The sequence below is a fragment of the Zootoca vivipara genome, chromosome 1 (assembly GCF_965207765.1).
Source record: "Zootoca vivipara chromosome 1, rZooViv2.hap1.1, whole genome shotgun sequence".
Classification (NCBI taxonomy): Eukaryota; Metazoa; Chordata; class Lepidosauria; order Squamata; family Lacertidae; genus Zootoca; species Zootoca vivipara.
In genome coordinates this window covers 17,285,215-17,311,790 of record NC_142582.1, presented here as the reverse complement: position 1 = coordinate 17,311,790, position 26,576 = coordinate 17,285,215, and positions in this window count along the sequence as shown.

Below are 26,576 nucleotides of genomic sequence, written 5' to 3'. Positions count from 1 at the left end.
AAGCAGTATCCCCAATGGGATGCCAATAACTGATCCTTTTGGTTCGTCCAAATTGGAACTGATGCCAATAGGTGAAAATTTAATTGCCCATTCATTTAACCAATACCAATTCTAAATTTGTGCCAGCTCTATTAAATATTTAGGTACGTTGATACCAAAATATATAACTAGTAATAGTTAATATAAACAAAATAATAAAAGAGGCTTCTCAAGATATTGATAGATGACAGCAGGGCCGGCGTGTCCATTCAGGCAACCTAGGCAGCTGGCCAGCCTGCCCGCCGTCCCCCGGTACTGAGCGGCTTCAGGCTGCTCTCCAGAGGCACACGTGTGCCTCCGGAGAGTGGCCTGAAGCCACTCTACGGCTTACAGGTGCAGTGGAGGCGGCCGCAGGCTTGTGCTCCCCGCGCAAAGCTCTGGAGGCGCGTGGGAACGCGAGCCTGAGGCCACCTCCCTGCGCCTGTCAGCTGTAGAGCGGCTTCAGGCCGCTATCCCAAGGCTTCAGTGCCTCCGGAGAGCGGCCTGAAGCTGCCTCAATTCTGACAGGTGCAGCGAGGTGCCCCCAGGCTAGGGGTCCCACGCGAAGCTCCGGAGGCACGCGGGAGCAGGAGCCTGGGACCACCTCCCCGCGCCTCTCAGCTGTTTATTTTTTGTTGTTGTTGTTTAGTCGTTTAGTCGTGTCCGACTCTTCGTGACCCCATGGACCATAGCACGCCAGGCACTCCTGTCTTCCACTGCCTCCCGCAGTTTGGTCAAACTCATGTTCGTAGCTTCGAGAACACTGTCCAACCATCTTGTCCTCTGACGTCCCCTTCTCCTAGTGCCCTCAATCTTTCCCAACATCAGGGTCTTTTCCAAGGATTCTTCTCTTCTCATGAGGTGGCCAAAGTATTGGAGCCTCAGCTTCACGATCTGTCCTTCCAGGGAGCACTCAGGGCTGATTTCCTTAAGAATGGATAGGTTTGATCTTCTTGCAGTCCACGGGACTCTCAAGAGTCTCCTCCAGCACCATAATTCAAAAGCATCAATTCTTCAGCAATCAGCCTTCTTTATGGTCCAGCTCTCACTTCCATACATCACTACTGGGAAAACCATAGCTTTAACTATACGGACCTTTGTCGGCAAGGTGATGTCTCTGCTTTTTAAGATGCTGTCTAGGTTTGTCATTGCTTTTCTCCCAAGAAGCAGGCGTCTTTTAATTTCGTGACTGCTGTCACCATCTGCAGTGATCAAGGAGCCCAAGAAAGTAAAATCTCTCACTGCCTCCATTTCTTCCCCTTCTATTTGCCAGGAGGTGATGGGACCAGTGGCCATGATCTTGGTTTTTTGATGTTGAGCTTCATGGATCAATGCCTTGTCGTGGCGAAGGGGCTTGAATAACTCAGAGAAGCTATGAGCTATGCCATGCAGGGCCACCCAAGATGGACAGGCCATAGTGGAGAGTTTTGACTAAACGTGATCCACCTGGAGAAGGAACTGGCAAGCCACTCCAGTATCCCTGCCAAGCAAAGGCCATGGACAAAGACAACAGGCTGTTTATTTTATTTTTCTATTTTCTACTTTTTATTTTTTTCTATTTTCTATTTTCTATTTTTATTTTTTCTATTTTTCTATTTTCTATTTTTTCTATTTTCTATTTTTATTATTTTTTATTTTTAAATTTTATTTAGGGCCCCAGAAGGTGATCTCGCCTAGGGCGCAACAAACCCTAGCACCGGCCTTGGATGACTGTCAATAAACCTTACCCTTAGGGGGATTCAGGGGGGATCCTGGAAATTACAGGCCAGATAGCCTATCACCTAGGGATGCAGGTGGCGCTGTGGGTTAAACCACAGAGCCTAGGACTTGCTGATCAGAAGGTCGGCGGTTTGAATCCCTGCGATGGGGTGAGCTCCTATTGCTCGGTCCCAGATCCTGCCAACCTAGCAGTTTGAAAGCATGTCAAAGTGCAAGTAGATAAATAGGTACCGCTACAGCAGGAAGGTAAATGGCGTTTCTGTGTGCTGCTCTGGTTCACCAGAAGTGGCTTTGTCATGCTGGCCACATGACCAGGAAACTGTACGCCGGCTCCCTCAGCCAATAACGCGATATGAGCGCCGCAACCCCAGAGTCGGTCACGACTGGACCTAATGGTCAGGGGTCCCTTTAGCCTATCACCTGCCTTTGTCTTAAAGAACTGATGAAGAGGTAGACCAATTTAATTAACAGCAAAATTCCATACATATGTACTCAGAAGCAAGCCCCATTGAGTTAGGCCGTTCATCCTCGCAGGGTATGGGATTGCAGCCTTCATGAGGCAGGAGAATATTTGTGTAACAATGGACACTGTAGATATAAATGAGAACATTTTATAACATGTATAATAATCTGTCAGAAAATATGCCTATTTTAAGAAAGTTATAATGAAATGCACTTTTGGTTTCTCGGCCAAAAACATTGTGTCTTTTTAATCTTCATTGAATTAAGAGAAGAATTCTTGTGCCCCTTGAATTTCTCCAGCTTTTGAGAACAGCTGCCAAAAGAGAGTGTCTGGAGGTCACAATATTCCCATCAAAAACTCTCTGAATCGATCTTCAGCTGTTCAAATAGCGTAGTTTTGCTTATAGCCTTCCCGCTGAGCTTATCGCTTTATGAGCCTAAAGAAACAAGTGCCGTATAGAAAATTAGGAAAACCTCTGACGCAAAGCCCTTATTTTGCAAAAACCTTTCACCTGATTTTTGTTTGTGTGGTTGTCTTTAAGAAACAAGCTCTTTGCCCAGTCCCTCAGCCTCCTGAAACTTCTGGTGATGCGTGCACTGGGCTTTCCATTGGAGAGCATGCTCTTGAATTACCGTGGAAAAAGCTACACTATGTACGCACATCTTTTGCAAGCCGAGAATCTCTGTTGATGCTACCTGCCAAAAATATTTCTAGTAGATAGTTAGAAATGGGAAATTACCCACCAGAAAAATGCAATTTTTAAAGTATTCTGTCCCACACCACTGAGTGAAGCTCTGGTTAAGTGTGGACCACATTTTGCCAAATCCTGGTGATACGCCACAGGTACTTGACCATTCACCCACCAGCAAAGCTGCGATGGTGTCAGATTTCAGTAAGGCGAGCAGAAGCTGCGCACATGGTCCTTGAGCTTTGGGGGGGGGGGTCGATTCACATGCGTGAAATCCAGTTAATTCTAATCTGCCTGCAGCTCTGTTTTCTTTTGTTTGTTGTAACCATATAACGTAGCAGTGCTGCCAAATATAACATTAGACAAAGACAGTTGGACTTTTCTCTGAAGTAAGGTTGCTGTACTTTCCTTATGTCTGAACTTCTCTGTTACTTCTATCTGCTGGGTGTAGCTCTCATCCCACTGGAGTCTTTGTTTTAAGTGCTGGTGATTTGTAAACAAGCCATACTCTTAAATTTCTCCAGTGTGAAAGGAAAAAGGGTAAGATAGTTGGATTCTGGTTCTTTTCTTGGATGCGTAAATTAGACTGTCCACGGCCAGGTCGTGTGCAAATAAAGGAGAAGAAGAATGTATTTATTTGGGTTTGGGTTCAGAGCCTCGGGGTTCAGGCTAGCTAGATGAAGGCTCTCTATCACTGCTTCCAGAGTTTGACCCATATATGCCTGCCCAGATTTCAAAATTATCCACTAATGCCAGCAAGCAGGGCAGCATTCATGACTGTGAATAGCTCTGTCACTACATCATGAGACTCTTAATCTGAGGGTCATGGGTTCAAGCCCCACATCGGGGGGGAAAGATTGAGGGCACTAGGAGAAGGGGACGACAGAGGACGAGATGGTTGGACAGCGTTCTCGAAGCTACGAACATGAGTTTGACCAAACTGCGGGAGGCAGTGCAAGACAAGAGTGCCTGGCGTGCGCTGGTCCATGGGGTCATGAAGAGTCGGACACGACTAAACGACTAAACAACAACAACAACAACAACAAGATTTTAATCTCATATAAAGTTGTCGCGCTCAGATGACTGATTGACGATTTCTGTAGTGTCGGCTCTGATTGACGGCCGCTCTCTAAAGTCTCGGGGAGAGGTCTTTCTCAGGGCTTTGTTTTCCCAAGCTTTCCAATGTTCCCTTGGGACCTTCTAGATACAAAGTACTGTATGTGTTCTGCCACAACCGGTTCACAACTAATATGAGAATGGTACTCTTGTGTGCCCGTTTAAGTAAGCAATATTTTTTAGCGGGCAACTACGGCATCATAACATTTTAGAATTTAAGGTTTGCTAGCTGCATAAAGAAATTAGCACAGCTTTCTAAACACTATGATCTCTCTACAGTAAACAAATTTTCCACCAAGACAGTCACCATCCAGCAAAATCAGCTTACTTCACAGTGAAAATGCGCAGTCAATGGCTTTATCTCAACTTCAACACTATCCCCTCAAAATAAATATCATTGGTGGAAAAAGGGTCATAGGTGCTTACTGTTATGAGATTTTAAAGTTCAAATGTTGGATACACTTTCATAAGCCCTATCTTCCTTCGTACCATAGAAAATTTGTGAGAAAAGCTTTTGTGGAGCTATTTTTTGCCATTTACTTAGTTGTGCATTATCCTTGCCAGTGGAAACACCCTTTTGGGATGTGGGAAAGGAATACTCTTCTTCTCCGCAGACTTTTGAGTGCACTGATGCTATCTCTAGGAACTACTAAACAATGTCTTTATTTCTGGATTTCTTTTTTTAAGACTCGAAATGAATGTGTAGTGTTTGTCTGCAAGCTTTCCCTCGCTCTTTTTATTCATCTAGATAAATATCAGGCACTAGGGGTGTGCGAAAGGGGAAGGAAGGAGAAAATAAAACCCTCAGGCAAGCAGATTTATATCTGTTCCTGTATTTAGGTCCAGGTACTGTCGTTCACCAAAATGCATGTCTTGTTTCACTTGTGGCATTCACACCCAGGGTTGGATTTTGGTCTCTCAAATTTCAGCAGTGCTGTGCGCGAGGTGAAAATTTGGCGCCCCTCGCCTCTTGCTTCCTGTTCTGCGCAATTCACTGTGTCACAGTTGCAGCGCCCTGCAGCGTACCATAGGCACGGTGCCGGGTGCAGCAGAATCAATCACACTGCCCTGAACCCGCCTCTGTTTACACTGTCAAAATGGAAACTGAAATATACTCGGAGTCGAGAGTGAATTTCATGCTCTTTATTCAGCTCGTAGTCATCAAGGAGAAGAAGAGAAGAATGCCCTTTCCTCAAAACCATCTGCTTATATACATTATTTACACAATGGGCTTTGCGTGATTCACTACTTCAGGGCTACACCTGTGGGCCAATCAGTTTGTGGATTGACTTCTGCCACCAGCCTGATTGGCTGCTCCTGCAGGCTAATCTAGTTGCGGATTCACTTCTGCCAGCCGCCTGATTGGCTGCTCCTGCAGGCCAATCAGGTTGCGGATTCACTTCCACCTGGAGTTGGATTGGGTGGCTCCTGCGGACCAATCAGACTGCTGATTCTGGATCCTATTGTTCTATGATTCAGCTCAGTACATAACAGAAACCCAAATCTCCAATCCACTGTGCTGGAGGGAGCTTGGATGATGCAGAGGTGTCTTTTGACCTAGCGCTGCCAGCAGGGAGAATCGTGGGGTTCCCCTCCAGCACAGAGAACCCGCCCAAATAGCAGGTGGGTGACAGCCGTAGCTAACTACCAGCAGTAGTACCCACAAGAAACTCCAGAAATGAGGTATTTGGGGAGCAAAATGGGGGCGGAACTGGGCTAGCTGGTTCCGATCCAGGCCTCTACCCTGCACCAGTCTTGGAACTGGAATCGGTACCCAAGCACAGTTCAAAAGGCTGGTCACGAGCTGTTTCTGAGATGGTGCTACACAAATTGCTGCCACTATCTCCAGGTACCACCTAAGAGAGGGGGGGGGTCAACATGGTGACCACCAGATGTTTTTGGGCTCCCAACATGGGCAGTGGTCAGGGATGATTAGATAGAATACCAGCCTCTGGAGGGTCATAGGTACCTCATCCCTGCACAACGATTTCTCTAGGCAGTTATGTACATAATTGCATGGTCTTCATCATTGTACTAAGACAGGGCTGCCATATGTCCGGGAAATCCTGGACATTTCGGCTGCTGAAAGTCTTGTCCGGGAGGAAATTCCGGCAGCTGTTTAAAATGTGCAGGAAAACCCAGGCGTATGGCAATCCATTCTGCTAGTTGTTGCTGGTTTGTTTGTTTGTTTGTTTTGCCAAAATGTTTTTGAAATTGCTTAAAAACTGTTTTTTTTGGGGGGAGAGATTTTGGGAAGCTCAACAAGTTTGACACAAAAAAAAGTAAAAACAGCTCAACGACTTTTGTGTCCGGATTTTCACTTCGTGAAAAATGGCAACCCTAACTAAACGCCAGTGCTTTTAATATTATTATTATTATTATCTTTCCCTAGCTAGATTGGTCTTTACTATTTATATCAGACACGAGGACTTCTAGATGCCTTTTAAAAAACACAGACTTTATTTTCTGTCACTCAAGTTGCCATCATTTTCTCTTTTATGTAACTCCTACGCTTTTAACAAAAACAAGGGAAAATGCCTAAAGTTGGCCATTAATTCTAAGTGGAAAATCATCTCTGTCTTTATGATTTCCTTCCACTTCTGTGTTTACATTCAAAGTCCCTTAAGAATACACTTAAGAATGCTTCAATCAGTCTCACTCCAAAAAACATTTGGAGTTCCACTCTGTCAAAGACAAGCGAAAGCAACACATGTTCTATCTACAAGTGGAAGGAAAAAAACGTTGAAAGGCTTCATAAATATATATGTTCCAACTCTCAGGAAGAATGTCATTTTCATTTTACGCAAAGTCTTTCTGCAAAGGCTGGAAGCCTTGCTACATTTCTCGGCTCCTGTATTTTAAGACTGCTACATGCTGTTTTTGCAGAAAGTGCTTGACATAATACAAGTATGAAACCCACAATTTATGAGTTGTTTTTCTTTAACAGCTATATAATGCCATGGCAGAACATGAAAATTGCCTCTCTGTCTGAATCCTAGTGACAATTTTACAAAGCGGCATAATGTTTGCTATGTATGAGTCAGGGACGAGGAGCTGCAATGTCATATGGGCAAAATGGACAAACACGCTGAAATTAGAGATTATGGGAGAGGGTTCTCTCCTGCAAATTATCTGACAAAATTACAAATACCTAAGTATTGACATTCCTTCTCCATGGCCAGATTTAATGTACTCCCCTCTGCCCTGTTGCAAGGCAGGTACGAGGGTAAACCTTTTGAGACACGTATTTACCCATGTGGCTCATCGGAAGTAGAAACAAATACACATGTATTGCTATAGTGCAGCCTCTACGAGGATTTACGTCTGTCCTTTATTACCCCAGTTTTACAAAAGTTTAAGTACGAACCAGAACCCCAACGCCTGAGAGCCCTGGTAGAGGACAAGGACCCCGAAATCACGACCAATGTTGCAAAATTTTGTGTATCTGCTATTAGACGTAGGAAACAAGAGTTTCCCAACGGCAATTCGCAGGGGAATGCTAACATTTAATCTTATTATGCTTTTTAACTCTAACGTGTAATTGTTGTTCAGTTTGTACTGAAATTGTCCCTGGTATCTTTTTATGTTATGCTCTGCCGACTCGCCACATGAGTCGAATTGGTCTGTGACCGTTCAATAAACTTTGATTTGAATATTGCTAGGTATTGCTCACACTGTGTTGCAGAGATGGGGAATCTGTGGCCCGGCAGCAGCTGCCAGGAATTCTGGGAGCTTCCTGCAGCCAATCGGAAGCCACGCCGGATGTTTGGCTTCCAAAAGAACGTTCACAAAACAGAACACTCGCTTCCGGGTTTGCCGCATTCAGGAGCCGAAACGTTTGACTGCTAAGGCGTTCATCAACCAAGGTACAACTGTATTTTCATTTCATTGCTTTTTATTCCACTATCAGGCAAGATTTTCATTGCTCCTCTTTTTAACATTTTATTTGAGTTGGGCCGCAATCCTAACCCCATTTATCTGGAAATAAGCCCAACTGAATTCAACAGCCCTTAGATCTGGGTAGAGACTCCCAGAGGGACTTAGTGATTAGTTTTGCTGTTTGTTTGTTTTGCTAAAGCCAGGGAACCCCTATCTCAGATCCTCCAAGTGCCCCTATTTTCCAGGGACAATCCTGGATTTACAGAAGCCATCCTGGTTTCTGCTTTGATCCTGAAGGGAGAGATTTGCCAATTGTGTTATTGAGCTAAATCTGATCATATAGTTTGCATTGTATAATTCTGATTGTATGGCTTAGCCCCCCATATTCCGTGGATGCTTTCCTCCTTGAAATGCTTTCCTCTTTGCCTCTCTCTGTGTCAGAGTGTAATGAAAACATTCAACAGTGAGACAGCTTGCTATCAAGGCCGAATAAGCTGGCCTTGTCTGGAACACAGAATGAGGGGCAGAGAGAGGCTTATTATCAGCGGATGCTTTGTTGAGTCAGCATGTGTTTACAAGAAGGACCAGATACAGGAAGATCCATATATGTATTTGTAACCTATGGCCCTCTTGCGTGTGCAGTGCACTCTTACAGAGGAGGGGGGGGAAGGAGCCCAAGAAGTGTATAAGAATCTTTGCAAATTTGTCTCTCTTTACTCTTGTCGTGAAGCTGATCACCAAGAGTCTCTTAAATTTAAGAATTAAATTCTTTCTCTGAATTCAACCCTCGGAGTCGTTATTGACTGTCTCTGTCCTTGCCTGGGCGCAACTTAAGGACCCTTGTTAGCAAATAAGGCTACAATCCCACTTTTCCTTAGGACATCCCTCTTTTCATTAGAGAAATGTTGGAGGGTATGGACTTATGCAACCCTTGAGCCAAAGAGATAAAACCTTTAGTAAGTAAAACTTTATTTATTTGCGTGGCCTACAGCCCATTGCAACAAAGGATTTTTTTTTTAGTAAGTAAAACTTTATTTATTCTGTATAGGGAAGTTGTTTAATGTTTTATTATGTTTTTTTTATATATGCTGGAAGCCACTGACAGTGCCTGGGGCAATCTGGTCAGATGGGTGGATATACATAATAGCCACAAATTAATTTTGTCCTTCTGTTTTGCAAACAGAGCCACTTTTCAAAAATGCCACTCTGAAGAACAGATGTGATTTCACCATAAAGGGCACCAACAGTTATATATCTAAAATACCAAGTAGTGATGATTTAAATGTCAGCTATATTGAAGTTAATTATCTTGTTGTTGTTGTTGTTGTTGTTGTTTTATGGGTCCTTATAATGGCCAATAAAAAGGAATTAGCTTTGTGGGTGTTATTATTTGCATCTTACAGCATTTCTTCAAAAAGGAATCTCTACATACATTCCACAAAAGGTCATCAGTTCCCAAAAAGTTAATAAGATGTGGATCTTTTGCTAGTTGTTAACCCTTATCCCTAAAATTGCCTAGGCATTGAAAACACTTTAATTATTCTCCCCCTTCCCAGCTCATTATTTCAGAGGCTGTTCTATAGGAAATAGCCCTGTTACAATTATTCCAATTATAATAGTGTAAATGGGTGGTGGTTTGTAGCCTTTAAGCTTAACAAAGTCCTTTCCAAATACTACAGTGATTATTAAAGTTGCATCTTCTGCAGGGACCATTAAGCAGAAGATGCTAAGCATGACATGAAACAGGGGTGCCATCTTGAATAAAATATGGGGGGTTGGGCTTGATCATAAGACACAGCACACACACACACACACCATTTGAAAGGCGATGCCCTTCAACTTTATGTGGCCCCTGGCCCCCTCAAATATTTTACTAGGGACCTTGGCCCCTAGGAGTTGGCTCCTATGGCATGAAGTAAAGACCAGTTGAGGCTGGTTAATTAGGGCAAATAGGGGGCTGCCCCACCAACTTCATTCTGCCCCCAGGCAGCTCCAATTTCCTCCCTCCATACTTATAACCAGTCCAGGGAGTGGCCTGCTGTCCACTTCCCTTGTTCCTTTGTAGGAGATAGCTGGGGAAAAGACAGCAAGAAAACTAGAATTAGTTGGCTCCGTCTGTCGTTGGCTGTCATGGCATATACATAACTCTTTATTGTCAAAAGCCGACACTTACAGTTGTTTCTACAGCCAAGACACACCTGTCTAGCATCTAGGCAGCCATTCCAAGGTCTGCAGTTGCAGCAACAGAGGAACACAGCCTGACGGGCTGCACACACGCAGCTGGAGACTAAGCTTGCCTGGAATCAGCCTCTGCTCTTCCCTCTGCAGTCCCCTTCTGGTTCTGGTTCTGGGAGGCAGTGGTGCAGAAGAGGGTAGGGAAGCACCCGACCCTTCACTTTTGCCTGACCCGCTTCTTCCTCCTCTTCCTCTGACTCATCTTGTGCTCCACCCTCCAGCTCTGAAGTTTCCCCTGCCTCCGACTCTTGCCTCCTGACTGGTATATTTCCCCACAAATCGCTGGCCCTCTCTCCCAAGTCAGATTCCAGCACACCATCCCCTGATGTGCATGGGCTCTAGCTCCCTCTACTGTTAGCCTCCCTGCTTCCCACTCCATCAGTCCCAATGGGTACCAGTTGCCCCTGCTAAGGATTGGTTTGTGCCTGGATGTGGGATCATCAGGGAACCCCATCCATGCTGACTTGAGTTCTGTAATGGAAGAGAGGCAGAATCTAAACATAACAAGATAAAAGAGGGCTCAGAGATAGCTTACCAATGCACCACATTAACAGCCCTTGGGCAGCTGCGAAATCACCTACGTGTAGACATAGGGGTTGTGGGGTTCGGGTGGGGAAAAGTAGACAGGGGGAAAGTCTCATTGTGTAAGTGGACCCCATTTTATGCACAAAACTTAGTTGAATCCTTCTGTTCTGCTAGTGGAAGCAAAGATCACCAGTGTCGAAGCAATGATTCTTCAACGTCAACTTGGTTGGACTGGTCATGTTGTGCGGATGCCTGATGATCGTCTTCCAAAGCAACTGCTCTATTCCCAACTTAAAAATGGAAAGCGTAATGCTGCTGGTCAACAAAAGAGGTTTAAAGACTCTCTCAAGGCAAATCTTAAAAAATGTAGTATAAACACCGACAATTGGGAAACACTGGCCTGCAAGTGCTCCAATTGGAGAACAGCCTTTACCAAAGGTGTCATGGGCTTTGAAGACACTCAAACTCAGGACGAAAGGGAGAAACGTGCTAAGAGGAAGGCACGCTTGGCAAACCCTCACCATGATCAATTCCCACTTGGAAACCTTTGTCCCCACTGTGGAAGGACATGTGGATCCAGAATTGGCCTCCACAGTCACTTACGGACTGACTGTTAAAACTGTGTTTATGGAAGACAATCTTACTTGGCTACGAGTGGTTACCAAAGAAGAAGAAGAAGCAGTTAGTGGAAGCCAACACAAGGGCTCCCGCTAGAACAACGGTGATTGCCCCCTCTCCTCCCCCTATGCACTCCGCAATCTGCTCCAGGGAGTCAAGAGCACCCCAAGAATAGGGGGAGAGGGGAGAGGGGAGAGGGGAGAGGGGAGAGGGGAGAGGGGAGAGGGGAGAGGGGAGAGGGGAGAGGGGAGATTGTTCTGTCGGGCATGCAGAAATGCTTGCACCAATGCAATGTTCTCATTGACTTCTACCCATTTTATGCATAGCTGTCAAGTTCTCCCTTTTTTTAAGGGAAATTCCCTTATGCTGAATAGGCTTCCTCGCGAGAAAAGGGAAAACTTGACAGCTATGCATTTTATGCCTCAGCAGTAAAAGAAACATGTATAATCCTTTTACAGTGGATGACTGCGACGTAGACCCATTGAAATTAATGGCCATGACTAATTTTCAGTAGGTCTTCTCTGAGTAAAACATAGTTGGCAGAAATATCAAGTCTTTCATTGCCGTAATCAGGCCCATGGGAAAGAGGCATAGCTGTCAAGTTTTCGCTTTTCTCACGAGAAAGCCTATTCAGCATAAGGGAATTTCCCTTTTAAAAAGGAAGAACTTGACAGCTATGGAAAGAGGACAGATTGGTGAGTAGTATTTACTGTGAGTGTAATTGTCCCAAACAGAAACCACAGCACATGCTTTAAAATTATGGTTTCAAAATGGTCAGAGATTTAGAAAGGAGGCTTTTTTTTAATAAAAAAGAGAGGAAAAATAAGGCAACGACCGAAAGGAACAACTAATTAGTTTGGGGTGACAAAATCTCTACTCAAATGTTTGCAAGACAAAGCACTGGATAATTATACAATCTTATTAAAAACAAAACACTGACACTGCTAATGTTTTTAAGCTGCTATCATTCTACTGTTACTGTTGATTATTATCTTTTGTGCCCAGTTCCTAATGAGATGTCACGACTCTTTGCCTCTCTGGCATAAAATAAAAATAAAAATTCCCCCCGTTTTACAATGGAAACCTGAACTTTTTTTTATTTAAGGAAAGCTATTATGAGCTATTTTAAAGAGCTCGGATAGTTTAGTGCAATGGGGAAGCACCTTAATGTCAGGTATTGTTTTCTTAAAAGCAGTCAACGGCAGCCTTCTCTATGTAAGGGAGAAGAGAAACAGGAAAGATTAGGAGCTTGAAACACAGCAAGCTTATCCTAGCTCAGTTGGTTAGGGCATGGTGCTGATAATGCCAAGGTTACAGGTTCAATGCCCATAAGGGATAGCTGCATATTCCCACATTTCAGGGGGTTGGACTAGATGATCCTCAGGATCCCTTCCAATTCTATGATTTTATTCCCACCCACTGCATTCCAATTGCATTTGCACTTGTTGTACATACCAACGTAGGAACTGTTATCCAGGCATATGTGACCCAGACCTGACTTCACATCTCTCCTCCATAAATGATCCCCAGATAAAGAGCCACTATCAACAGCAGGTTCATGCAGAGGCACTACTCTGACAGCCCATTTATCTCCCTTCCAGCTCACCGGCATCCTGGAATTCATATGGGTAATGTTTGCCCACTACCTCTATTTAAGTTTGAAATATTTAATTTGTGCCTATTTTCGGACTGACCCCCAAAGATCAAACAAGAGGTGTTGAATAGCTTACCTGGGCTGATTATCAGTGCTACCGCAAGGAGCAGGCATACAGAGGACTAAGTAAAAGAGGGCTTTCGTAAACCATTTTGAGGTTGTTGCTTTTTAAGAAGAAGAAGAAGAGTTTGGATTTGATATCCCGCTTTATCACTACCCGAAGGAGTCTCAAAGCGGCTAACATTCTCCTTTCCCTTCCTCCCCCACAACAAACACTCGGTGAGGTGAGTGAGGCTGAGAGACTTCAGAGAAGTGTGACTAGCCCAAGGTCACCCAGCAGCTGCATGTGGAGGAGTGGAGTCTCGAACCCGGTTCCCCAGATTACGAGTCCACCACTCTTAACCACTACACCACACTGGCTCTCCAATTGTTTTTTAAAACAATTAATCCCAGCCATCAAGAGTGTGGGACTCCTCCACACTTCTGTTTGCCTTGGGATTTCTAGGCACAGGTCTGAGACGTTTTTTTCTTATGTCCCTCTGCTTTCTCTGGGAAAATCTGTGGTTTACTGCTGAATCGGAATAAACATCAATTCCGCAGGACCCGTGGGAATTTTTTTGGGACAAAGGGACATGGGAATGAGTCCTATGTGTATTAGAAGCCAGAGTTGGAAATAGGTGAGCAATAAAACACCCAATGTTTATTCAAAGAAACCCAAACAGCGCTGGCCTAGTGGTCGCAGCAGCTCTTCCCAGTAGGTCTTGTCCCAATGAGGCAGTTGTGAGGACTGAAGGTCCTCACCTTCCCACTGCTCTCTAAGACTCTTTCCCAGCAGCCTATGGCTCCACCACCTTGTCTCTCATTGCTCTGCTCTCTTCATTTCCCTGCATGTTCTGCGAGACCAGGGCGAGGGGAGCTGGTCACAGCAGGAGAGGCAGACTCCCTGCCTTCTTGCCAGGGAGCCTGCCTCTTCGCCTCCCTCTTTTCTAGCCTCCGCTTCTGCCTCTGCTTTTGGACTGCTCTCTTTCACAGCCTCTTCCTGCTCACGAAACCCTGTTGCCTCTTCAGCTTCCAACACCTCCTCCTCCCAGTCTGCTCCTTCCTCTCCCTCCGAGCACTCATCATTGTCCTACCACCACTCCCCTGACTCTGATCCTTCTTCCCCGAGGGTTCCCTTGGGGGCTCCCTGGCTGGTACCTCCCACCATTTTTCTGCATCTAGCTAGTCCATGACACTGCCTTACTATAAGAACAGGCTCTGCCACGGGAGGTGGTGTTGACTGCAGCAGAGTCATCCTCAAAGAGGGTGACACCAGAGGATATCAACACTTTGGATCAACACTTTGGGTCATCCCATGGTCATGGGTGCTCCCCTGTCAGTCAGGATATGGAATCAGAAAGCTAGGCATTGTGGGAGACAGGCCTGCAACCCTCGTCCAGGGTGAGAAGCTGGAAGAGAGCAAGTTTGGTTTGATGGGGTTCCACTGGTCTAACCCTGCTATTTCTCTTAGTCTGTTTAGCTTCTCAGTCTACAGATTTCTCATTTTCTAGGTTCTCTCTGCTTGTTTCTAATCTTGTCTAGGCTTTTCAGCCTGCGTTTGCCTTCTGTCGCAACTCAGTCAACGGAAGCCAAAGATCCTTCTATGTGCCCCTCTCCTCTGTGGCATTACAGCATCTCGGACACTCGCTGCCAAAGACTTCACCACAAAAAAATCCCTTAGTGTATTACAGTATTGTTTCATTTCCCCTCTTGCCTCAACAAACAAAGTTTGGGAGAGCCTTTGTGTAGTGTCAGTTTTCCTTGGATTCAGGATAGAAGCAGCTTGGGAGGGAAGACTACTCCCAAGTATTTCCCAAGTGGTGCAGGAGAAAGTGTTCCTTGCTTGTTAAAATGGCTAAAGGATTCATCTGCAGAGACAGGCCTGCGTCATATGGTCAGAAGTTTATAACAGGTTTTTTTAAAAAAAATCATTCTGGTAATGTCCGTTATAATGCAGTTATCCATCTTGGTTGTCAGCTGGACTGCATCAGCCAAAAGCGTAATGGTTGCTAAATATCCATTCATCATTATGCTTGTATCCATCACTGGGTGAAAGTATTAATCTTGATTGCCAGACTTGTGTTGTGTCAAAAGATTATGATTACGAAATAGCCCTTAATCAGCCTTCCTTCTCCATCCTCTAGACAGTTTGCCCAGGATCAGGAGAGATGGAAATTTAATTCTTCCATTTTGTATGACAGGAGGATCACAAGAAGATGATATTTTATTGTTTTCTGATTAATGTCCCTCTTAAGGTGAAGTTTTCTGTCTTGGTGATCAACTAGCCGGCATCCGTCCAAAACACAATAGCTATCAATTGTCCATTCAGAATTATGCCTGTCTCTACCACAAACCTTGCTAGCCAAACCATCATAGCTGCCAAGTTCTCCCTTTTTTAAAGGGAAATTCCCTTATGCTGAATAGGCTTCCTTGCGATAAAAGGGGAAACTTGGCAGCTATGCAAACCATCACTGGGTCAAAAGGTTGTTGTTGTTTAGTCGTTTAGTCGTGTCCGACTCTTCGTGACCCCATGGACCATAGCACGCCAGGCACTCCTGTCTTGCACTGCCTCCCGCAGTTTGGTCAAACTCATGTTCGTAGCTTCAAGAACACTGTCCAACCATCTTGTCCTCTGTCGTCCCCTTCTCCTAGTGCCCTCAATCTTTCCCAACATCAGGGTCTTTTCCAAGGATTCTTCTCTTCTCATGAGGTGGCCAAAGTATTGGAGCCTCAGCTTCACGATCTGTCCTTCCAGGGAGCACTCAGGGCTGATTTCCTTAAGAATGGATAGGTTTGATCTTCTTGCAGTCCATGGGACTCTCAAGAGTCTCCTCCAGCACCACAATTCAAAAGCATCAATTCTTCGGCGATCAGCCTTCTTTATGGTCCAGCTCTCACTTCCATACATCACTACTGGGAAAACCATAGCTTTAACTATACGGACCTTTGTAGGCAAGGTGATGTCTCTGCTTTTTAAGATGCTGTCTAGGTTTGTCATTGCTTTTCTCCCAAGAAGCAGGCGTCTTTTAATTTCGTGACTGCTGTCACCATCTGCAGTGATCAAGGAGCCCAAGAAAGTAAAATCTCTCACTGCCTCCATTTCTTCCCCTTCTATTTGCCAGGAGGTGATGGGACCAGTGGCCATGATCTTGGTTTTTTTGATGTTGAGCTTCAGACCATATTTTGCGCTCTCCTCTTTCACCCTCATTAAAAGGTTCTTTAATTCCTCCTCGCTTTCTGCCATCAAGGTTGTGTCATCTGCATATCTGAGGTTGTTGATATTTCTTCCGGCAATCTTAATTCCGGCTTGGGATTCATCTAGTCCAGCCTTTCGCATGATGAATTCTGCATATAAGTTAAATAAGCAGGGAGACAATATACAACCTTGTCGTACTCCTTTCCCAATTTTGAACCAATCAGTTGTTCCATATCCAGTTCTAACTGTAGCTTCTTGTCCCACATAGAGATTTCTCAGGAGACAGATGAGGTGATCAGGCACTCCCATTTCTTTAAGAACTTGCCATAGTTTGCTGTGGTCGACACAGTCAAAGGCTTTTGCATAGTCAATGAAGCAGAAGTAGACGTTTTTCTGGAACTCTCTAGCTTTCTCCATAATCCAGCGCATGTTTGCTATTTGGTCTCTGGTTCCTCTGCCCTTTCGAAATCCAGCTTGCACTTCTGGGAGTTCTCGGTCCACATACTGCCTAAGCCTGCCTTGTAGAATTTTGAGCATAACCTTGCTAGCGTGTGAAATGAGCGCAATTGTGCGGTAGTTGGAGCATTCTTTGGCACTGCCCTTCTTTGGAATTGGGATGTAGACTGATCTTCTCCAATCCTCTGGCCATTGCTGAGTTTTCCAAACTTGCTGGCATATTGGGTGTAGCACCTTAACAGCATCATCTTTTAAAATTTTAAATAGTTCAGCTGGAATATCATCACTTCCACTGGCCTTGTTATTAGCAGTGCTTTCTAAGGCCCATTTGACTTCACTCTCCAAGATGTCTGGCTCAAGGTCAGCAACCACACTACCTGGGGTGTACGAGACCTCCATATCTTTCTGGTATAATTCCTCTGTGTATTCTTGCCACCTCTTCTTGATGTCTTCTGCTTCTGTTAGGTCCTTACCACTTTTGTCCTTGATTATGGTAATCTTTGTACGAAATGTTCCTTTCATATCTCCAATTTTCTTGAACAGATCTCTGGTTTTCCCCATTCTATTGTTTTCCTCTATTTCAAAAGGTTAAAAGGTTATGATTTGCTAAATAGCCAGTCTTTGTTGTCCATCATTTAAGCCAGGAGATAACGATTTTAATTCTTGCGTTTTGCATGACAGTACGATCGCAAGACTATAACGCTTATTGGTTTTTTTTAAAAGTTGGGTGGCTTTCAAGGTGGATTAGAAAAATTCACAGAGAGGTACCGGGCAAAGGGCTATGGCTCTCCCATCAACACCCCAATTTGTTTATGACATTATCATAGACCCTCCAGATGTTGTTGAACTCCAGCTCCTATTAGCCCCAGCCACCACAGTGGGAGTTGTAGTCAAACAACACCAGAGGAATACATGTCCCTTCAGTGGCATAGCGTGGGTTGCCAGTGCCCGGGCTGCATGGAGGGGGTGGGAGGGAGGGAAACGGATGGAGTACGCATGTGCATTCAACTGCCTAATGGCATCTGCATCATCCAGGAGATTGAAGCCACAGAGATAATAAACAAAGAGTCGTTCCGTTTTCTGGAGAGGTCACTTTCAGGTTCACAAGGAGAAGCCGTTTTCCACCGAGCCCAGCGATAGAAGCACACAGCTGTATTGAAGCAGCACCGGTTGTGGACATTTTGCAGCCCTAACAATTTTGCGCCCGGGGCACCTTCATGCTACATCATTGTGCCCCTTTCCCTGACTTACAGAACAACACTCAGAATGGCGTTACCAGCACGCTCTCATTATAAAGGGAACACCGCTATTTTTCCACTGAAGCTTGTGCTTGCTCAGTTTAAGATCAATGTTAATATAGCTGCAAACATGCACCATGGCAAGTTTCCTCGCCTCAGAGAGTGAGTGTGATCTGCTGTAACACCTGTTATCTCTAATTAAACTTGAGGGAGGTCTCAAGGGGTGAGCAGTCTTATGTTTCAAGTCGCCATCTCAATATAGATTTTGAGGTTGGCTTCAGAATGAAATATTGTTCCTGATGGTACCTGGGCAGAGATCAAAGCATGGCCTGTTAGCTCTAGCGGAGTCAGATGTCTCACATTGAAATAATATTTTAAAATAGATTCTCATTCGTCTTCTTTTGGACACTTGCCAGTTTTCAGATAGAAGTACTTTCTTTGCAACATAATCTCTGAGAATCGTAGCAATACAGCTTGTTTATTTTCTGTGCAGCCGGACTCTGCATTGTTTGCTCTGAAGCAAGCCCGCTTGGGTTCAATGCAGCTCGGTTCTATGTAACCGGGTGTAGGATTGCAGCCCGAGAGTATGATCAAAACAATCCAAAATCCTGAATAATGTACATTCCGTTCAATATAATATCAACACCATGAATGAATGCAGACCCTTCAAGTGTCCCTATTTCTCACCTGAGTATTGCCAGGACTCAGGTCCGTTGAGTTCTGGCTAAAAAAAAAAGTCCTGTTATTTATTAACAGTTAACTCTGCATCCAACAATTAATTTCCATTCCTAAGGGGACCCTGTTCTCGTAGCAGAGGAAGTATTTAATTTCCTCCTGATCTTTGAAACCGGAGGAGGAGGGAACCAACCAGCTAGTCCTCTTATTGCTTCAAACTTTGGCTTCTCTCTTTGCTTCTGATGTTATGAAAGTGGTTTTGCTGTGACTCTGAATTAGCTGAATATATATGTTGAAAGAATGCTTTTGTCATTCTTAACCAAGTTTGCCCCCATCCCTAAAGGGGTTACAGCTATAGATACGCCCCCTGAGTTTCCTAAAGAAATAAGTGAGCGTAAGCAAATGAGCAGATGTGAAAATAAAGTAAGTTTGTGCTGGCAACAGCAGCTTTGCAGTTCGACGTATAGAATGTCAACTCTTTTCTTGCCAAGCTGAACAGTGGCTGAGTCTTTGGCAAGCGTAATTCGCAGTAATCCCTTATGGGGGTTACACTTCAGGTTCATTTACATGACGCATTGAGTTTTGTGTGTATGTGTTTGGTGGGGGATCCCAACATGGGAATTGAAACAGGGAAGAATCCAACATGCTGTGACGATAAATAAGAGCACAGGAATATGAAGCAGGGCTGCAACACTTCGCAGGCTGCAGTTGGAGGATGGAATGCCTATGATAATGTCATAAACAAAGTGGGGGTTTGATGGGAGACCTGTAGCCCTTTGCCTGCTACCTCTTTGTGAATTTTTCTAATCCGCCTTGAAAGCCACCCAACTTAAAAACAACAACAGTAAGCGTTATATAGTCTCCCATCACGCAAAACGCAAGAATTAAAGTCATTATCTCCTGGCTTAAATGATGGACAACGAAGACTGATTAATGGCTATTTAGCAAATCATAACCTTTTGACCCAGTGAAGGTTTGGCTAGCAAGGTTTGTAGTAGAGATGGGCATAATTATGAATGGGCAATTGATAGCTCTTGTTTTTGGATGGATGCAGGCTAGGTGATCACCAAGAAACAATAAAATATCATCTTCTTGTGATCCTCCTGTCATACAAAATGGAAGAATTAAATTTCCATCTCTCCTGGTCCTGGACAAACTGTCTAGAAGATGGAGAAGGAAGCAGCAATGTTTAGTGCAAACTCTACGGCAGCCTTCCCAGATGGCTGCCCCCCAGAGGTTTTAAACTACAAGTCCCATCAGGCCAGGCCAAATTAAGACCTTTCTCGCGAGGAAGCCTATTCAGCATAAGGGAAAATCCCTTAAAAAAAGGGATAACTTGGCAGCTATGTCAGGGACCCTAAGCACTTGAAAGATTAATTAGATATATACAACAATATATACAATATATACAAAAATATATACAACAATAAAGTGTAAAACTAAAATATATTTTTCAATATATACTTCAACTGAGAAAATGAACTCTCAGCTGAGCAACTCCACCCTCCCCCAATAATTTGTCCCGTGGTACATTCTTTTTACGTTTCATGTGCAGTGCACAGCACACAAGCAAGAAGTTTATTTATGCATTATCAATTCAATTGTCCGCTCCACAGAGATTCTTGTGTTGTGGGTGGAATAAAAATATCTTCTGTCTCAATAGGGAAAGGGAAAGAAGCCAAATCTTGTCAAAAGTGAGCAATTTGTAACCATTAATGTTAAAAATATACGAAAGGAAATGTCTGCATTTGGAAAGGCACGCTCAGTATTGTCATATATACATGTAGGTTTGAACCCGGTTCAGCCACACCATATGGTTCATAGTAAATCCAGCAATGGAAAATTGCTGTGGATGATAAAAACACTCTCATCTTGGATAAGGGCATTTCCTCTAGTCACTTCCTTATCTTCCATTTCAAGGGACCCCCATCATTCAAAATGCACCTCTCGACAAGCTGGTACTGGGATCTCAAAGAGGGTTGTGAAAACAATTTCCACCATGACATGCTTGGCTTCCTTATCCTCTGATACTTTCTGCGCCGACAAAGCTTTGCTATGATGAATTGTTAGGATTTTCCCGCATGAGCCCCCATTGACCCGAGATCAGTACCCCACCAGGAAGAGCGATATGAAAATACCACCTGCTTGTTTGATGTGCTTTGATGTGGGTTTACAGAAGAGATGCTTTCTTGTTGTTTTTAAAAAAACACAACCTGATTTTGAGAGCTTTTAATTTGATCCTGGGACCTTCAGCACTGTTGACGCAGCCCACAGCCCAATGCTCTCCCTAGGGCAGAGCTTTCCAAACTTTTCAAGCTGGTGACGACAGACTTTTTAGACACGCATCATTTTGCAACACAGTACAGTGGAACATTGGTTCTCAAACACCTGGGTTCCTAATCACCCAAAACCTGGAAGTAAATGTTCCAGTTTTCGAACGTTTGTCAGAAGCCGAACATCCGATGCAGCTGTTGGCTATTGCTTCTGGGGCGCCTGCACCAATCAGAAGCTGTGCCTTGGTCAGGGCTGTATTTAGATGAAGAGAGGCCCTAGGCTACTCCACTTGTGAGGCCCCTCCCCATCCCCCACCCTCACAACTAGAAGAAAATGGAAGAGTGTTATAAACAAAATTGAGTGAAGCCAAAGATGATGACGGGTATTTAAAATTCTGCAATTCACAATTTCTCCTCTAAAGGACATAATATATTATTGTTAAACAACAGTGATTTTTGAAAAATTCTGCAATTCACAATTTCATTTAACTCAGACATAGGCAACCTTGGCTCTCCAGATGTTTTGGAACTACAACTCCCATGATCCTTGACCACTGGCTCTGTTAGCTAGGGATCATGGGTGTTGTAGTTCCAAAACATCTGGAGAGCCAAGGTTGCCTATGCCTGATTTAACTTTTGGGGGAAATAATTAGCATCACACGCCATGTGCATGGAAGTTGCTGATTTGCTGAACCAATTAACCTGCTAGAAGGATTACTGTTAATAGCACCAGTTTTCCTATAACTTGATATTGCTGGATAGTTTTGATGAACTGCAAAAGCATTTTTAGTTTGCTTTCTGTTGCCACCCTGGAACTTTTCTTTATTAGTGCCACTTTGTTTTATACGATTCCTTGCAAATGAAGGAAAGCAGCCTTTTTTACTTGTATATGTTGATAATATAATTTTGGTTACTGAGGACAAACAAGATTGTACAAAAACAAGATTGGGTGCAGGCCTGGCCAGGACATAGGCGTCCTGTGTGCTTGCTTGCTTGCTTAACAGCTGTTGGGAACTTCAAGGTCCCTGCTCCCCTTCTTATGGTCTTTGTACTGGGCCTGGAGACTCCAATAGAGAGCATTCCATGTCAAGAAGGAGGGCAAGTGGGCACTCTATCAAATGACAGGGCAGGAGCTACGCGGAGCAGGGCCTTTTCACTGGTGGTGCCCATTGAATGCCTCGCTCTTCCCAGACCTGCTCTCTTTTGGCCTGTATTTTGGATCTTTATAATTTAGGAAGACTTTGGAAGAACTGGTTGACAAGTCTTATCAGTCGCTGATGTATGAGTGGATTTTATTTGCTGCTATTCCGGGCTCCTGGTGCAGCCATGGTTTACACCAACGTAACAGAGTTGGCCAGGATGCCAGAAGGGATACAATTTACAAGCTTTCTCCGTTATCTGCACAGCAGATAATTCAGTCAACAGTGCAAAGGCTGAGAAGACTCCCTGGAAAAGACCCTGATATTGGGACGACAGAGGACAAGATGGTTGGACAGGGTTCTCGAAGCTACCAACTTGAGTCTGACCAAACTGCGGGAGGCAGTGGAAGACAGGAGTGCCTGGCATGCTCTGGTCCATGGGGTCACGAAGAGTCGGACACGACTAAATGACTAAGCAACAACAAACATCACAGTATACCGATACAGTGGCACCTCGGGTTACAGACGCTTCAGGTTACAGATGCATCAGGTTACAGACTCCGCAAACCCAGAAATAGTACCTTGGGTTAAGAACTTTGCTTCAGGATGAGAACAGAAATCGCGCAGCGGCAGCAGGAGGCCCCATTAGCTAAAGTGGTACATCAGGTTAAGAACAGTTTCAGGTTAAGAACAGACCTCCAGAACGAATAAAGTTCTTAACCCGAGGTACCACTGTATAGCACAATGTCTGAAATAAGGATGGAGCTATGTAGAGGCATTGGCTGGCTTCACGCTTTTCCCCGCATTGTGATTTTTGCTGGTGCCTGCTCTTGTGATTCGCTCCCGCCTGCAGGAGGCGAGGGACAGCTGAACCATCAGAGTTAACAGGAGCTTCAGGAATCGAGAGAAGCATTGGCCAGCTTCTCAGTTTCCCCCCACATTGTGATTTTTGCATTGCACCCCCCCCCGTGATTTACAATATATTGCCAGGTTAAAAATAATGAAACCGATATCATGACGTGGACTTCAAACCGGTTTCGGACGATATATCGATATATCGCTCAGCCCTACCATGGATGCCAACTCCTGGGTCCCCAACCCTTTTGGGCACCCCCAATATTTGAGTGGTCCAGTGAGAGCTGGACCATAAAGAAGGTCCAGTGAGAGCTGGACCATAAAGAAGGCTGATCGCCGAAGAATTGATGCTTTTGAATTATGGTGCTGGAGGAGACTCTTGGGAGTCCCATGGACTGCAAGAAGATCAAACCTATCCATTCTGAAGGAAATCGGCCCTGAGTGCTCACTGGAAGGACAGATCGTGAAGCTGAGGCTCCAATACTTTGGCCACCTCATGAGAAGAGAAGACTCCCTGGAAAAGACCCTGATGCTGGGAAAGATGGAGGGCACAAGGAGAAGGGGACGACAGAGGACGAGATGGTTGGACAGTGTTCTCGAAGCTACGAACATGAGTTTGACCAAACTGCGGGAGGCAGTGGAAGACAGGAGTGCCTGGCGTGCTATGGTCCATGGGGTCACGAAGAGTCGGACATGACTAAACGACTAAACAATAACAATATTTGAGTGAGTGCACCCCAAAGATAAAACAAAACAAAACAGGGCCAAGGGTGGAGCTAAGTGCGTTGCTGTTTCAGTGGCTGGCTCCTCTTCCTCCTGCTGCTGCTGTGGAGGGGAAGAAGGGGAGAAGCGGGACCTGGCCAGTGGTGGCAGCAGCAGCGACAGGAGCCGCTGGGCATTGAAGCCATGCTGCTGCCACATTCCTTCCACATTTGGCTCCACCCCCTGGCTCCTGACGTCACTGGATGACCTTCAGGCAGTCAGCTCCTCCTCCTTCTTAGCAGCTTAGCCTACCTTACAGGGTTGCTGTGAGGAGGGGAAGAACTCTTTATGCTGCTTTGAGCTCTTTAGAGAAAAGGCAGGATATAAGTATACGGTAGATAATGGCGGCGACCCCAGTGGTGGTGATAGGCATTTAATACCAAAAGCATCAAATAAAATGGCATTTTTTAGGTCTCTGTTGTGAGAGGATGCCTTTTTTAAATTAAAAAAACACAAACTGTATAGATAACAGGAGGTCTGTGCAGCGGTTCTCCACTAAGCAGAGAGGGAGCCTTTTTCTCTAACCACTAGCAAGCATAAGTCCAATTATCTGTTGTCATCAAAGCAGAGAGCTTCCATTTGTGTGGTGACAGGGAAGAAAACTGATGAAATAGTCCAACCTTTCAAATTGTGGGGGAAATCCTGAGAATATGTGTCAGCCTTTTCCCATCCGAACCAGCTTTTTGAACTTCAATTACAACCACCACCACAAGTGAGGCTTGGGCTGACGCGTGACCAGAATCTACAAACTTCTGGTTGAATTCTCCCCACCTCCAAGTTCATAATTTTGAAGGAAAGAATAAATAAACACTGCAAATCATTTTGATTTATGCCAGGTAATTAAGATCTATTTCAACATCTTAATAAATTCATCATTTGCTCCAGGATATAGCTGATCCCCTTTCACCAGCTGTAAGAATATTTTTTTGGCTCGGTATGACAAGGTTGAAACATCTAGTGAAAGCAGATGATTTCATTTTGATACATGGAGGGAAGTCAAATAAATAGTTTCAGGGTATGCACTTTGATATCCAAATAAAATCACAGGGTAGGCTTTTTTAAACACACACACACACACACACACACACACACACACACACACACACACACACACACCATCAAAACACTGTATTTGATTGCTCATCTAAAATGGGCAACGTATTTTACACAAACCATGATTGAAACAGTCCTGCTTATGGACTTGTGGCATAAATCTGTACAGAATGCACATTATTGTTTACTTATGCATTTCTGTACAGTGTTGGGTATAAACTTACTTTGTTTCACAAGAAATGAGAATTTGCTTTTGATAAGCCTGGCTTACCTTTGACTGATGATTGATCTTAACAAACACACAGGAAAATTTCTCTCTCTCTCTCTCTCTCTCTCTCTTTTTACTTAATGGCTAAACAAAGCCTAGCTTGTGGTCTGCATGGAATTTAATAACAATAATTTTAAAAAAAACTAGCTAGAAGATATATCAAATACATATATTCATTTACTCTGGATTAATTAGTCCAGAATTATTATCCTTCCCTTCTCCCTACTCACAGTTACTAATATGGATTTAATTCTTCACCCAAAAGGATGTATTAGGAGTTGCGTGGGAAATCAAGTCAACACATTGTGTGTGAAAATCACTACTAACATTCATTAAGGATTGAAGATTTCTTAGGGACTTTCTGCCTGAAAGAGAAAATGAACTTGTAATATCTGGATTTTAAGATTGAAAAAATACTGGTTTATAGAAGGGAGAATGATTGTATCTTAAAGAATGAAAATCATATGTCGCTGCAGAGAGTCAGAACTCCTTTTTTCTACTCTACCTTTTATTAGTTTTTTTCTCCCCCCCCTTTTTCTCTTGCTTTCTCTTCTTTAGATTTATCCTTTTCTTGCACTTTCTTCTTTCTGACTTTGCTCTTTTTTTTAATCTCATCATATTATATAAAAAGATACTTTACAATGGGTATGTATTTCTGTATATCTCTGAATAAGTATCAATAAATAAAATTTATTCACTGATTAAAAAACATTGTGTGTGCGAATATGTCACTAAAATATGTTAAGGGTAGCATATCCATATTAAGAAATCATGAGTTTTGCACCCTTACATGCATTCATGTCAAGGAGGTTGCAAAAAAGGGTCTGAGCTAAGTTAACATCCCTATGTAATTAATGGCTTCCTCGTTGATTGCCATCTCCATCTTTATTGAGGGGAGACTTCTAGGATATTTTATTTTCCAGTGGACATCTTGATTAAAATGTCTCTCTCTCTCTCTCTCTCTCTCTCTCTCTCTCTCTCTCTCTCTCTCTCTCTCTCTCTCTCTCCCTCCCTCCCTCTCTCCCTCTCTCCCTCTCTCCCTCTCTCCCTCTCCCTCCCCCCCTCTCTCTCTCTCTCTCTCTCTCTCTCACACACACACACACACACACACACAGAGAGAGAGAGAGAGAGAGAGAGAGAGAGTATTTACTCAATAGAAAACCTCTAAACTGACATTTGAAGCCCCATGGGAGGAAAAAAACTGAGAGGAAGGGCAATTTGAAGTGGGGAAATAGCAAACAGAGCTACGGTTGCCATATGTCCTCTTTTCCCAGGACTTGCCCTCTTTTTCATGGGTATGTAAAATGAGAGTCACCATAGCGGTCCATAGTTAAAAGCACAAGCCGGCAAATGTGTCTTCTTTTTTGCTCTTCAAATTATGGCAACCCTAGAAAGTCACTAGAGCCCCGAAAGAAAACATGTCCCAATAAGACCTCGCTGAGGAAACAGGTCAAAAACAGTGTAAAATGTCAGGAGAATTTCAACATTGACAGAACTGACTCCTAATCTCCACACAGTTGCCACGTCCAATATAAGCAAATCCCTGCATCTCAACATTCTGGAACTTGTTGTGGAAAAATAAGGCTGCCAATCTACCTTATACGTTATATTAAGGTATAATTCAGCCCCAACTCTGCATCCTGTGTGTGTTAGAGCGGCGTGGAGAAACCCTTAGCAGGAGCTGGCGTTACCTGGCACCATTATTGA